General features: G+C 38.1%; 1 protein-coding gene across 1 annotated transcript in view; it reads right to left on the reverse strand.

Annotated features, from left to right (window-relative positions):
• Positions 1-13,818, reverse strand: part of VRK1 (VRK serine/threonine kinase 1) — a 46,390-nt gene extending 32,572 nt beyond the window's left edge. Inside the window, exon 1 of the mRNA XM_064423440.1 lies at positions 13,680-13,818. The gene's annotated coding sequence lies outside the window, so the exon portion shown is untranslated. The remainder of the gene's footprint in view (positions 1-13,679) is intronic.
• Between the last annotated feature and the right edge of the window lie 971 nt (positions 13,819-14,789).

Below are 14,789 nucleotides of genomic sequence, written 5' to 3' on the forward strand. Positions count from 1 at the left end.
CCTCCCATTCACACTTCACACTATTTTCCTTAGAGGAAAGAAGTTATATAAATTAAATTAAGGTTTAAATTAAGGCCGTGGCTTTTTTCATCTAATGTGCTTTTATTAAGGTTTAAAAGAGTAATCACTATTCTCTAAGAATACCAGTATGGCACTCCTCAGAGTTGTCTTGTTTATCCATTAATTACATTTCAAGAGAATTTACAGTGATCTACCCAGTAACCTCAGAGCTTGTGTGTATTTTAGGAGACCAGTACAACATCTCATTGTGTCTGGGTGCTGTTAAAGGTGGATAGGAACAAAACTGGTTTTGCCAATCTTTCCATGTGTCTTTACAAGTTAGACTAATTTTCATATTTTTGGGAAGGAATAAAAATTTTTGTTTATTAATTCCTTCAGCATGCAGTGAATAAGAAACTGTTACTTTGAATACTTAATCAATTTGATGAGACTTTTTATTTACTCAGTGAAGTTACTACACATCTGTCTAAAAAGTTCCCCATGAGATAAGGCTATCACCTAAGTTTTCCTCACCAAATAAAGGTACAATGTTGGCTTTTGTTTGGGTCAGTTTCCTAAAGAACTTAATAAAGAATCACTTCAGCAAAATAAATATTTACCCCTCATTACAAATGAAGAATCAGACACAGAGGTGCTGAGTAAAGTTTGTTTAGCTTGAAGTGATAAAGGAAATCTGTAACAAATCTCAAAGACCTGGTTTACTTGACTCTTAATTCTGTATTATTAATTAAAATGACATTATTGATGGCACTTTTCAAAACATTTTAAATTCAAAATTAAGATGCTGAGGCAGGAAAAATACTTTTAAATCTTGCAGCTCTCTTAAAGTATCATTTGTATTCATTCACTGAGTAGTTAATTTGATAAAGAGAGAAATGCAGTATGGGGTAGAAGAGATCCAGTCTACAGAGTACCCAATAATTGAACAGAAAGGGGATGAAGTATTAGAAGAATTGATGAAAACACTGTGAAAGAAAAGCTACACAGAAGTTCCATGGGAAGTTTCACTTTTTTTCCTGGCAGTTTTGTGATGCTAACAGACACATGATTTGAAGCTGTTAAAGGAAATAATTTTAAATAAGTTGAAGCTTCTAAGATGAGGGCTTGTTTGAAGTGCATTAAATTAATCCAAATTAAAGGACTTTTATGAGTTTCTAAAGCATTTCTATGTTTTCTTTGGTCAAGGTCCAAACTCATATGCACAGGCAGTTTTCCTCTACTTAAATGACTAAATTTTCTTGACTGTGAAGTGTCTCCCCCCATCCCAGTTAGAGTGATATTTATAGGTATAAATGCATTTTATCTGGGGGCACTGTATATCCTACCCTGCAGATTCACTCACATGCACACAAACAGCAGTGCATAGGATCCAACTGTAGCGATGCAAAGAACTTCTGTTTATCATCAAACATTTCATATACTCCATTACATGTGAAAGAATTATTATCTGTCCTGTTGCAGTGCAATGCTTTTTCCTGTAATGGAATTTTACTCTGCAAATTTATTTTGGTATTAAAAGGTTCCACTTTATAATGTCTATGGTTCAATCAGTGATCTAAAAGGCACTTAAATACTTTGAACAAGATACATAAAACGCTTTTATTGCAAAGCTTTGCTGTATCTACCAATTTTACCATTGATCTCTTTCCATGTAAGGCAGTTCTGGAAGCTGCCCATGCTGTATAAAATCACATGGTGGTTTTTGATCTCCAGCTGGTGATTAAAGCACATTATGGAGGTTTGAAATTTTCTTGTGGTCATTAGCATACCTCCAAACACTTCTCTGCTAAATAGTAGTGTTGCCACTATATGCTATTTAAATAAGAAACCAGAATTCTATAAACTTATCATTTGCTATTCTTTGTAGCTCAGAGGACATAGATCTCTTGAATGAGGTGAGCCTATACTTAGCTGTGGACTTCCTGATCAAATAGTGATTTCTTAAGGTGATTTGGCTCCAGCAAAAAGCGCGAAAGAATGAGGTTATATTTTTAAAACCCTCTTTTGATGCAAAGAGGGAGAGCTCTGTGCCTTGTACTCCCTATGTACAGTTCCCTATTTCCCACTGCTTAAAGACATCACTATCACTTCCAAGGTCACCAAGCTGTCATATGTTTTCTACAGTGGATTTTTAAACAACACAGTATTAACTCTTTTGCCTGAAAATAAAAGAAATAGCATTCTTTTGCACACTTTTTGAAAATGTATTTGTGTGTTGGGAAAAATAAAGAATCACCATGTACTTGTTAGTTCCTCTAGCAATCTCTTCAATTCTTTTCACAGAAAATAAATTACTATGCTAGCTTTATATATATTTTTATCTTTCACTGTATTATATTAGATTGCATCTTATTTGCCTATTTTTACCAACTATACCTTGCCAAGAAGCAAAGTTTATTGAATGTTACCCAGATACAGAGGAAAACATAGCACATGTTCAAAGGTATTACAGTCAGTAAATACCAAATAAATTTAAAACCCTTGTTAGTTGTTCTACCCTGTCTCCTCACTCCCCAAAATAGAACAAATATAGGTAACCTGGTTTCTGACAAGTCAGTGGTTACAGACGGTTAAAAGGGAATAAAATCTGGGTCGAGGGAAAAATATTGGCCTGGAATGGATTTTGCAGTTGTAAGGGAGACATTTGAAAGGACAGTAAAACTTGTGGAAGAGATGTGCAGGCAAAATATCAAGGTTAGCAGGTATCAGCAGACCTATGAAGGAACACAGTTTTGAGTCAATTATACTGTGTGGCACCTTGAATTATTTAAATCTAGGAAATAATAATTTCTATCTCTGCATTTATCCATCAGTTTCATGAGAGGTAGCACTAGAAATTTATCATTTAGGTAATATTTTTACTTATAAAATACATGCTAAAACACCTAAGATCTTTTATAAGATTTGGAGACAGCAGTTTTTGTCTGAGGAGCACGTTGTTCAGAGAAAAAAAAAAAACCTAATGAAAATCAGTACATTTCATCCTTTTTAAAAATCAAAAGTTAATCCATATTCATATAAATAGTTTTTTTGTGAATTAATTGTCTCCTACAAACTTTCTTTGAGGAAGTAAAAGGGGCAGAAATCATTGACTGTTTCCTTGGCAGGAGAAGTAATACAATGAAAATTAAAAATAAACCACTGCAGTTCATTATAATTCATACTTGTCTGTCTTCTGGCAAGCTTTATTATACAGAAATAGCTGTCTGGAGAAGAAAAAGAGCTTACAGAGCTGCTATTCTATACTTGAGCATAGCATGGAATCCTTCCTGTCATGCCACTGCACTGCATAGTGTTGGTGTTCATGACCATGCTAGTCTACATCATATTTACATGGCTTGTAACAAAATACATGATTTGCATAAGAACTGGTTTTCCCCAATCTCTAATGGCACTAAAAAACTCTAAAAAAGCGCTACCACTAGGTGTCTCATTGGTTTCAATGCACTACAACCTAAGAGCAAGAAATGTTCCACAAAATTTAACAAAAATACAGTTGATTACCACTGACATTCCCTCCTTCGTTACACCAGCACACCCTGAATTTAGTCACATGCATTATTGTAACCAAGCTGTCAATCAGATTTTGGAATACTTCAATTTTTGACATAATTGCAGCAGAATTCCTACAGCCCATCTAGAACATGGGTATGGCAAGATTGATATTGTGTTACAAAATGTGATCTGACCAAAAAAAAAGAAGATGCTTCTGTGCAAAAATTAAAGAAACACTGAACTGCTAATGCCTTTACCCTGGAAATGTGTTACATAAGGTAGATTGTCAAGAGTCAATATAACTGCCTGCCCATTCACTGTTCTTGTGCTTTAAATGTTTAAATGTTGTCTGTGTCATTTTTATTTTTGCTTACAAATATATAGCTTTAATTTTCTTAATTGGAACCAACTGTACAGAGAACTCTTTTGCTCGTAGGCTTGCAGCAAAAGATTTATAGAAACAATCAGAAGAAAGGGGATGCCAAGGAGAGACTTGGGCTGATGTTGATATTCCTCTGAGACAACCCCATCTATGAAAAGCCACAAAGCCCAGTGGGCCATTTCACTGGCATTTGTAAACAGCTCATTGATAAGACATTTAGAGTATATATTGATACCTTTTTCAAGAATTTCATATTCCTGTTTTTTGATGTATAGTGGAGAAAGTAATTTTTATTGTTAATATTTCAAAACATGAGAGGTGCAAGTAGAGGTGGAAGGCTCTTTAGATGGAGATCCATCTGTCAGCAATTGCAAGGGCTCCCCTGACCACATATGTTACAAACTTCAGCCTGGCTCAGGTGAGCATTAGGCAGATAAGAGTCTCTCTCACTTTTGGGACAGCAGTTTGTGTTTTAACCAAGAAGGTAATTTTTACCATCTGATGACTATTTCATGTCCTCTGTGAATGAGTTTGCAGACCCCAGCATCATTTTATGTAGACAGATGTCCCCCTTCATGAAAACAACTGTCACAATTGGCAATGGTTGTCACACGTGCTGGCAGCAGCACAGGCTCAGGATGAATGGAAAGGAGACAGGAGAGCATCCTCTGGCTGCAGGGAGCCAGGTGAGGATGGTGGATGTTTGCAGCCCCACTGACAGTGCCGCATTTCAGCAGAAAGCTTCTGTGTGACCAGTGCTCGTTGCTTTAAAGGCCACTTGTTTGGATATTTGTAGAATAGCTTGATGCAAATGTGTGTAGATAGCTTAGGACAGTTTCTTGTCTGATGATAAATTAATAATTGCTTTCTTTCTGATGGTAGGTGGGGAAAATTGCAAACACATTTTTCACTGAAGAGTTATGCAAGGCTTTAAGAAGCTGCAGAAACACACATGTAGCTTCACACACAATCTCAGCACTTTTCCAACCTCGACTTCAGGAGACACACTGTAACTCTGCTCCTTCTCTCCATCTTCTTTCTGTCCTCAGGGTCTCATTTGCTTATTTTCCATATCACAGGCACTGGCCCTGTTATTCAGAGAACTACTGTTTTACTTGAGTATTATCTCACCTCCTAAGACCTCTGTTTTTAAGATCTGTTTTTTCAAGTTGAGTTGCCGTATTTTCATGCAGACATCTGCTGAAAGCATTGAATTAATTAATATAGTAGTAGCAACTAGGAAAACATGATAATCAGTTTTGTCCTCTGCCACAGTGAAATTACCAGGGCAGAGAAAAATTGTGTAGAATCTGATGGGCTCTCTGTTTTATGATTTGTTCCTGGGACAATAAGTTAAATTTCTGCCTTTTACTTCCATTCCTCCACCTCCTTTCCCTTCAAATGCTTGAACCTGACTCCATCCACACATATGAAAGATGACCTTGCATATCTCATGGTGGAGGTGAGTTCCACATTCCCTGCAGACTGGCTGCTTTTTGACAGGAGATTCTAAGCTTTGTCCCTCTCCAGCTGCCTACAGCTCATATTTGGTTGAAGTATACTAGGAAGAAAGTGTTTACCATCTATTGTTGAAACAGCTAATTTTTTCAGTAATGACGTGGCTTTGAAGATGTTTAAATGGTATGAAACCTACATCAATGATATAAATAGAGAAGCAAGTTCAGCAGTTTTTATGATACTGTACACTGACAGTATTCTAAACTGTCCACTAAACATTTTTCATTCTCCCTGAATATCAACAGTACTGACTGCAATATTTCTACCAATGTTCTTTTACTTGCTAATAATCAAATTGAAGCCATCAACCTTTTCATTTAGAACTACTTGCTCCAAAAAGTAAGCACAGCCATTTGAAACAATTTTGTAGCTATGTCAGATAGAATGTAAGTTTTAAATTGTTGAATTGTAAGACTGCCACCTCGTAAACATATTATAATGTATATTGGTCTATTTTGGTGAACAGCTGAATAATAATGTACTTTAAAACAGTTTGAAATGCATCTTCTAAGATATAAAGCAGAGAGGATGACTAATATGAGAACATGGCATTTCACAGCAAACTTAATGAAAGCCTGTGAAAACTACAGTATCTCATCACCACACTGGCTACATTGGCTGCAATACAGTCAATACTATATTGACTGCTAGAAAGGCTATAAGTATAAAGCATTCCATCTCTCCTGATGAAAGTAACTTAGCTGGGTCAGGATTGATGGGTAAAAGAGTAAATATTCCAGCTTCATGAATTTTATATAACTTATTCTTGAATATTTCTTAGAATTGTGTCCCGTCTCCTTGACCAAAGTAAACTTTGCTTTTCCTTCATTTTCAAAGAGCCTTTTGAGAATGATCATTAAAGTAGGAGCATATTTTTAATACATAATTTATCTGCAGAGCCCCAAAATAGAGCCTGCTTTGCCTGCATTTCTAGTTGTAAAAACTTGAGAGGGTACAACTACTTTTAAAAGGAGTAGATTGCCCGATGAGGTGTTTTACCCTTTTTATTAAGTTATTTATTTAAAGTTGAAAATGTTTCCTGAGTGCTTGCTGTTTATTTGGCTTTATATTGTTTGTGTGTGAGACAACTTCCTAGCAGAGGGACTGTTCTGCCTGGCTCAGGCATGAAATCATTGGTGCTGTTTGCTCAACCCTGCATGCAGACAGAGCTAAATTATCCCAAAGTGCACATGCTGTCTCTCTCTTCTGCTTGTGTAGATGTTAGTCAAGCGCTTGTTTGGGGATGAAAAGCTCCCTTCCTGTAGTCAGCTATCATGGAATACCTATTCATCATAAACATAGGTGCTACATTGCCTCTCACTCTTAATCAAGACCCCAGGGTATGGCACACAGCACTCACACCCCAGGCATCAAAAAAACCCCACAACTGTTCCAGAATCTTAAAAAAACCCAAACAATATAACCTATATAACCAGAAATAACATAGTCCTATATAACCAGCTAAAGATACACTTGCTGCCACTTCATCACTGATATCTGTGTTCTGTAGTTTAGATTAGGCTCAAAATGTAATTAATTGTTTAGTGACCAATTTTTGTGTCATATGAAAGAGAGAAAGGCTGTGTTTGGCAATGTTCAGAATGCGATGCAAGAAAAATATCTCATATAAGAAAATTGAAAAGGAAAATCATATGCATGGAAGTTTGCCATTTCTGTATGCAATTGGTCAAATAGGATACATAACCTTTTCCTGCAAGTGTTGTTTGTCACATCTCTGAATTGCCAGAGCATCTGCTGGAAATAAAAAAACTATTATGTCATTCTAGAATCACAAAGGTGAATGGAAGGAAGAGGTGTGCATGTGTAGGTGTGTACCTTCCTAGGGATATCCTGAAAAACATTTGTGCCTGGTCTTTAGAGCAAGCCATTTGTGAACAATTAATTCACATTACAGGTATAATATACTGGGTAGAAGTGTTTGAAGTTTTATTACTGATTTATTAGGTATAATAATCTTTAGTTACTAAACACTCAAAAGATGAAATGCATAAAAGACTGAAAGGACATATGGATAATTTTCTTCATAGAATGACATGTCTAACTCACAGCCTCAAGGCTGGTGGTTTATTTTTCCCCCAATGGAAAGCTAAGCATAAGGTAAGGAATGCAGATTATTATAAAGCATCGGAAAAGTTCCTTGTAAAACACCATTTTTAGATAAAGCGTTTTGTTTTTTTTTAATTAACAGCGCAGTGTAATGCAAATCAACCTATCTGCCCTTATGTGGTCATTTTTACCAGGGCAATATGATCCTATATTGAACATGAATCATTAAAGGTGTGGTCTAAGAGTGTTTTATTCACCTTTGAAGCATTGTGAATTTATGTTTCACATCAATAATGAGCTGCAAAATCTTTCAGGGTACTAATAAACAAAATAAAGCATTGAAACAGTCTTGTGCCCTACTAACAGAGGAAATAACACCCCAAAAAAATCAAAACTATCATGAGAAATATACACACAGAAATATTCAGAAAACCCATAGGAGGTGTTCCAAGAAAGAACCAGAAGGGACATTTGCCTAGGAATAAAAGAAGCCTGGGGATTTAACAGATGAGTGACAGAGATGACAGCAGGTAGGAGTGGGCAGCTGAGGGGTTTGGTCTGGTGGCAAGGAGAAAAGAATTGCACCTGGTGTTCTGGGCACAAAAGTTGCTGGGAAATAGACAAAGCACAAAGAGGGCAGAGAGTCCAGACAGAAGAGGGCAAGGAGAACAAAACTGGAGTTACTGGAGAGAAGACATGGCCAACTGGAAATCAGCACAGATTGTAAAGCAAAGGACAAGCAGAGGCAGGAGGAGGAAAAAGAAAACATGACTCTTGCAAAGATCTCCACTACTCTAATAAGTAAGATTTTTCCAGCTGAGGAAAGAGGGAAACTGAAGCAGACAAGGCAGCAGGTAGAAGACACTTGCCAACTTCAAGTTTCCCAGCCAAGTTTGTTTAGTATGGTCACACATGCTACTCTTGGCACCTGCCAAGTTGACCATTTATAATGGTTCAGAATTTTACTTGTTCCCTTTTCACTGCTTGAAATGATCCTGGGTCACTTGAATCTAAGTGTAGTTTAGAATGTTATTTGATGAGTATCTGGAAAAATGTGAATTTTATAAAATTAGGTATGTATTAAGGAGCAGCTTTTTGCCTGCTACAATGCAGCTCTGCCAATGCACTTCAGGCTTGACTTGCAATACCCTGCATAAAAATCAGTGCTGTCTCTCTTCAGAGCAGTGACTCAGTCATGCTGAACTATGCCACCTCTGTGGCAGAATATAGTCTATTGTATGTTTTATAACCTTTATGACTCAGAATCCAACACAGTTATCACAAAAAACAGAGCAGTTTCAAAAGTGTATTTGTAATGCAGACAATTTAATACATCATCATTCAAAGAGCAGTTGAAATTTCAGGCTGGTACAGCAAACTATACCTTAAATAAAGACTTGCATTATTAGCAAGCTGCATCATGTTTTTCAAGATGCATAGCAGAGGACAGGAAAGGGTGAGTTTGGTTTCTTTTTCCTGACATCATTACTAGCTAAAACACATAGGACTGGACAACTCAGGAACTTGAAACATGGGTAGTTTTACTTTCTAATCTTGTGCTGGATTTGAGCTATTGACCTGTATCAAGATTGGTAAAAATAAATGATTGCCAACTTATGTAAGCAACTACAAAGAGTTTGTTTCAGTACATTTCCTAGAGAAAAACAGGGTACAAATAACAAAAATATTCCTATCTACCTATTTTGAAGTCAGTATTGCAGACTGAAGAGCAGCAAAGTGTTAAGAGTTTGTCTAAGCAGGGAAGTATTCGGAAGTGTGTGTCTCTGGTTTCATGTCACACACAGACAGATGCTCCAACATACACCTGACTTGGTTGCTATTTAAGCCAGTGGGAAGGAGCACCCATAAAGTTTTTTACCAAGTCCATGAATACACAAATTTTGAGCCACTAAGTTACTATTTACCTACTTGATTCCTTAGTATCAAAAAGCAAACTGAGCTGGCAAAAGCTATTTTTGCTCTCCACAGAGAAAAATTCATATCCATTGTTTACAGGAGGTTTTGAAAATGGTATTACAGAATTGTAGATAAAGAAAACTTCACCATTCACAATAATATGGCCATCATGGCTGCTCTGATCTTCATACTTTTAGCAAATTATATTCAGATTCTCCTTGAGAAGTAGCTTCTTCACAAACTGAATAACTGAGTTTAACTTATACTGCTAACAGAGATTTCTTTTGTGACACATTGAGCCATCCAGTGGCACAGGCTGAAAAGACTACTGCATGTACTTGTTAATGCATTTCTCCAGTGCCTTTCTCTATATCAGAGATGTATCAGTGATTACAAAAAAAAAAAACAAACAGAAAAAACAAAGCAACACCCTCCCCCCACCAAAAAAAAAAAAACAAACGCCAAAAAAAAAACCAACAAGAGAATATCAAATCTCTGTTTACTGATAACTGCAAAGACCTAAAGGTAATGAGCATTTCTATTCATTTAATAGTAGACACAAGTAGTTTCTTGACATCGGTTTAATAAAGAAGGGAGATAGGGAAAAAAGAAAGAAGCAATGAAAAAAATTCAAAAAGGAAAAGTTTAAAATTCCAGGTTGAGGCTGCACTTTACACATTCTTTACACTTCTTTACACATCTATGCTTTTCCAAGTAGAATAGCTAAAATTAGATCTCAGTCTTTGATCACCTGCATATTTTTGTCATACCAGTTTGAGTTCATTAATTTACCCTATATCTCCTCACTTTTTTCAATGCCAGAATCTTGTGACTGAAAAACAATAGTATTTGATATATCTTAGATTTGAAAGTATCTGTACACAGGAGAGAATCAACCATTGAGGACTTAAATGAACAACTAATTAAATACAGTGTGAATTTTATTTTTTTTTTAAGATTGTAAGAAATTAAATGCTGAATAATGGTGCTATAGCAGTAGTTGGTAAAGCTTGGCTTAGTGTGGGCAATGAAGAAAGATCATTAACAAATAAAATAGGGAGCACCTCAGGGGACACGCCTACAGACAGTCTGTCACCCACTGGTTTTAACATTTCATTTCAAAATTTAATTAGATATCAATTTCTGAATGCCTAAATGAAAGCAGCCTCTTTTCATTGCACCAACATGCATCAGCTTTTAGTGATAAATTTAATGTGTAACAACATTCCTCTTCCTAAATTTTGAGGGGAAAGAATAACAGCAGAAGAATAGCCAGAAATTACATTCTAGGTTCTAGCAACCAACAATCCATCCAACAAAAGTAAACAATTTTAATACCAATATATAACTCATTACTGATCCACTTGAAGCAGTAGTAAGGCCTTATAAAATATATAAGGAGCAATGTTGTTCTCACTAACTTCAGAAAGGGTAGGACTGGTGTCCCTGGTTAATAAGGAAATGCTTCATTGATCACAAAAGTTATGTGAGTCTTCTATCATTCCAGTAAAATTTATGACATGTAAGTCAGTAAGAACTACTGTAGACTTCATGGGACTCCCCACTGTCAAATAGATCATTGCAGAATCTGGCTGTAGCTACTTTAGGATGTCATAAGGAATGAAAAGTGTTCCATTCTGGAAACAAACTAAGCACTAGTCAATGTTTCCCTTTCTAAAGCAAGCAAGTCAGTTCAATGTCCAGATGATGGAGCAGGTGTACTCTGTGTCACAATGCAGAGTCTTGATGTCTGCTTTCTTACTGAGACAATCAGTGTTTGGAAGGGACCAGTAGCATAGATCACATCAGGGTTTCAAGTTTTTGTCTGACAAAAAATAAAATAGCTACAATTTTTTTGAAGTAATTGTTGGCTAGTTGGAAATATGAACTGTTGTGCAAATGTGAGAGCTGCCTTCATTACTACTGTCATTGCATTTTTCACTGGGGGTTTTTTGGACCAGCAGTTCCTATGCTTCACAAATAACACAGTTGTAGTAGGCTTAGCTGTGTGCTGCAGCAGGTGGGCAGGATGAGACTGTAAACCATCTGTCCATTCATCTATCTTAGACACATTATCTCCCCTATTTCAATTATACTCAGAAATTATTTCATTAGATGACTGATAAAATCATCTCCATTTATACATGGGGAATGAAAGGCCCTGGGTGCTTCCACGTTTCCTTCAGACTGGGGCTCAAGTCTGTAGTGTCCATTCCTTTTGCAATAGTGCTCCACTCACTGGACAGTGTTCCTTCATCCTCTACAGCGTCTTTCCCTATCTGAGGCTCCCTATTTACCTCTTTGCGTGGGCTGTAAAGAGTGAGTGAGTTTACAGAGTTTGCCTCTTCATGTTAATTCACTTTATTCTGGGTATTCAGCATATAAGGTATTCATAGATACCCTAATGTAAATGGACTGATCCAGTCTCCAAGTTTCATAGCTGCACTGTTCCCATTTCCGTGTAATCCTGCCATTACCCTGAGTATTGCAGTGAGCTACACTGAAGTAGCATACAGTATCCCGGGGTGATGTTAACTGTGGACTGTGTCAATCTAAAGTGAAACATCAGGGGGTTCATGTTCCCTCCAGCATGGGAAAGGACAATTTTACACAGGGTTGTTGAGCTCCTGTCAAAGAGCAGATAGCTGTGCCAGCAGTGGGAGGAGTGGCTGCATGGAGGAGATCCAAGGGCGGGCAAATGCTCCCTGGGGCTGCAGAATCTGAGACTGGGGCTGAGGCACCCTTGTACTGCAAGGGCAGGTGGAGCTGTGTTGAGGCTGCTGGCTCAAACAGCCCTGAAGGCTGTGCCTGTGCAGCCGAGCAGTCCTCCCATGCCTCTGCAAAAGAGCGTTTCTAAGGGCTAAGAACCTTTTTATTATTATTATTATTTTAAATTATCACCAATATTCATTACCTGGTCTGAAAGCAGGCAACACCTGGGCAAAAGGAGAATCTTTTCAGCAACGCTTCCTGTCAAATACCTATTCATACAAAGAATTGCACAATTTCCACATGGAACCAAACATGTTTGGACAAGGTCTTACCGGCAGGGCATCCTGTCTGCAGGCAGCTGACTGTGCAATCGGAACAGGAGCAGTCAGCTGAGAAGCTGCACCTCCTCTGATTAGTATTGCCCAATATGACCCTGTTCCTGAGCAGATCAGCAGTGCACGTTGTGTCTCTGCCTTTCCCATAGACACTGTTGATGTGCTAATGCGAGGAACAGGGATGTCTTATTTGCTTAGAAACCTTGCAAACAGAGAAATGATTAAACTGCAGAGGATAGGCACTAAGCTCAGCCCCACAACCCTGTTAATTGCTTAATATGGTATCATGTGTAACAGATTCTCTCTGCCATGGTAAGGGGCTCTTTGTTGGGCACTTAGCCCAGTAGCAAACACAAGCTGGTTCAGCTTTGCAGGGCCCATGGTACAGTGCAGGGGGGCTTTAAAGTCTTCCGAGAGATTGCTTCCAAACAAAGTTTCTGCCTGTATTCTGAACCAGGGGGAGGTTTCTGATGGGAATTCCTGGGGATAGAAGGGCTGCATGTTCTCAAACAGACAGTGGACAGCAATAGCCCATTCATGCTCTGCAACAGCAGTTGTGGTTGCAGCATTGAATTGATCTCTAAATTGTGAGACACGCTGAGGGTGCAAATCCTGCCACTGGCAGCACCTGGGGCCACTTTAAAGCCTCTGTTTTACTTAAACCTGAGCAACCTGCTAATGCACGGTAAGACCTGTCACCTGGCCTTAGACTATTGCTACATTTCCTCGATGTTTTCCTTAGGCATTGCCCAGACCCCTCACTATACATGCAGAAATCGAGGTACCTTCACGCCGTGTGAAACCCCTTTATTCTGGCGCAAGAACAACAGAGCTTTGTTGTTCTTCAAAGCAGCATAAACACATCGTGTTAGTGAGAAGTCAACAGAGTGACTCCCGGGCCGACAGTGCATCCGGAGCCGCTTTCCCTGAGGGGCAGTGGGGCTCCCCGCGAGGTGCGAGCCCCGCAGAGCCCCGAGAGCGCACGGGAGGAGCGGTGCGAGGAAGAGGAGGGTGCGCGCCCCGAGCCTGCCGCAGCCTGGCCGGGCGCTGCCCTGCGTGCGGCAAACACCGCATCCTCCTGCTGGGAGCGCGCTGCTCCTGCTGCCAGGCTTGGGACTGAAGCGAAATGAAATTAAACTCTCTGCTGAGGCAAACTTCGAGCTGGGTATCATGCGCAGCTCTTGCTTGCGGATGTGTTACGCACAGGCACACACAGGCAAAGTCACACTCACCTGGGGGTCACGCAGCAGTAACACCGACACTCCATCTGCTTACCAAGAAAGCCAACATAGTGTTAAAAAGCAGCCAGGATGCTCAGACCAGATTGGACTTTAGACAGGAAATTATCTTTTCAAATTTTGGTTGAACGATAAGAAGCTTTTAAAACTAAAGAAATGAATGATGTATGCAAAGCTGTACTTGAAATGATTCTGGTGTTGCAAATTGCCATGCTCTTACTGTGGAGCTGATGAAAATAAATGAAGCTCTGCGTTGCTGGGCTTTTTCCTCCCCCTTCTAATAAATGAAATGAAAAAGCCCCATTATTGAGCCACCTGCTTCAAATTCCTAATTGTGGTAACTGAATTCTGAAATTATTTGTTAGCTGTGTAATATCACACGCATTAAAAATACTGAGAGGCTATTAAGTTCTTTAAAACCCAGCACTGGATAAAAAGGTGCAGCTATCTTCAGATTTTTATTTCCATGAAATAACTTTTCCAGTAGAGAAATATGTTCAAATCCTACAAGTGCATCCTGAAAAAATCCCTGTTAATTTACCAGTTAGAGAAGCTGCAAAGACCCAGGAGAGGTCCATTGCATATTTAAATATTTTTTAAATAGTGCTGTATGCCACGCTGTTCATATTTTTCTAGCATATAAATATAAATGTTTCAGAAGACAATAGAAATCACATGAAATATAAATGTAATATTTCTAATGAGCAGGTGAGTGTGTGTACATATCTGAAGTGTCTTGCAGTATGCCTGAAGTATTGCTGCATGTGTGTATAAAACATCTCATTTAATTCCTAACAGTTTCTCATTTTAATAATGTTCCAGCTTAGATATCTGTGTATATATTTTTTACAAATTAAAAAAATGTAATTATCAGGACAAGCTAGAAAGAGTTGTTCTTGAAATATTTTTTTAATCAAAATAATGTTTCTAGTTGAAACTCATTGTTTTGATCTTTTTAATGTGAAAGGACTGGAATCTGTTAAAAAGATCTTCTGCAAAAAGTTGTTCCACACACATCCTATATGGTCCTTTTTTTCCCCCCACAAATACAAATATGGATAATACAAATATATATGCACACGCAAATTTCTAGACAAGATGCAA

The sequence above is a fragment of the Passer domesticus genome, chromosome 6 (assembly GCF_036417665.1).
Source record: "Passer domesticus isolate bPasDom1 chromosome 6, bPasDom1.hap1, whole genome shotgun sequence".
NCBI lineage: Eukaryota > Metazoa > Chordata > Aves > Passeriformes > Passeridae > Passer > Passer domesticus.